This window comes from Plasmopara halstedii (assembly GCF_900000015.1).
Source record: "Plasmopara halstedii genome assembly, contig: Scaffold_2592, whole genome shotgun sequence".
NCBI lineage: Eukaryota > Oomycota > Peronosporomycetes > Peronosporales > Peronosporaceae > Plasmopara > Plasmopara halstedii.
The window spans coordinates 171,690-171,986 of record NW_020189499.1 but is presented as its reverse complement, the minus strand read 5'-3'; positions in this window follow the sequence as shown (position 1 = coordinate 171,986).

Here is a 297-nt window from a genome sequence, read left to right as displayed (position 1 = left end):
TGCTCTCGTTGCGAAGCAGTCGCTGCATGCCATTGATGGCGTGGTCGGACAGAGTCCGTGGCATCTTGGACAGGGCACTTCATATGCGCGTGGAGTGGAACGGTATCCACTGGATGAAGACTGCGGGGCTAGCAGTTCTTCGTCGGATGCTGTAGATAACATCGGAGCTCTAAAGGAGCAGAAAGTGAGGGTGACAGACGCGGAGTGCGTGTTCACCCTGGTCTCACCGAGACATAGAACCTCTGTACAGAGGCGACGGCGACGACGTATGGGGCTGCAATTCGCCGGGCGTCGACC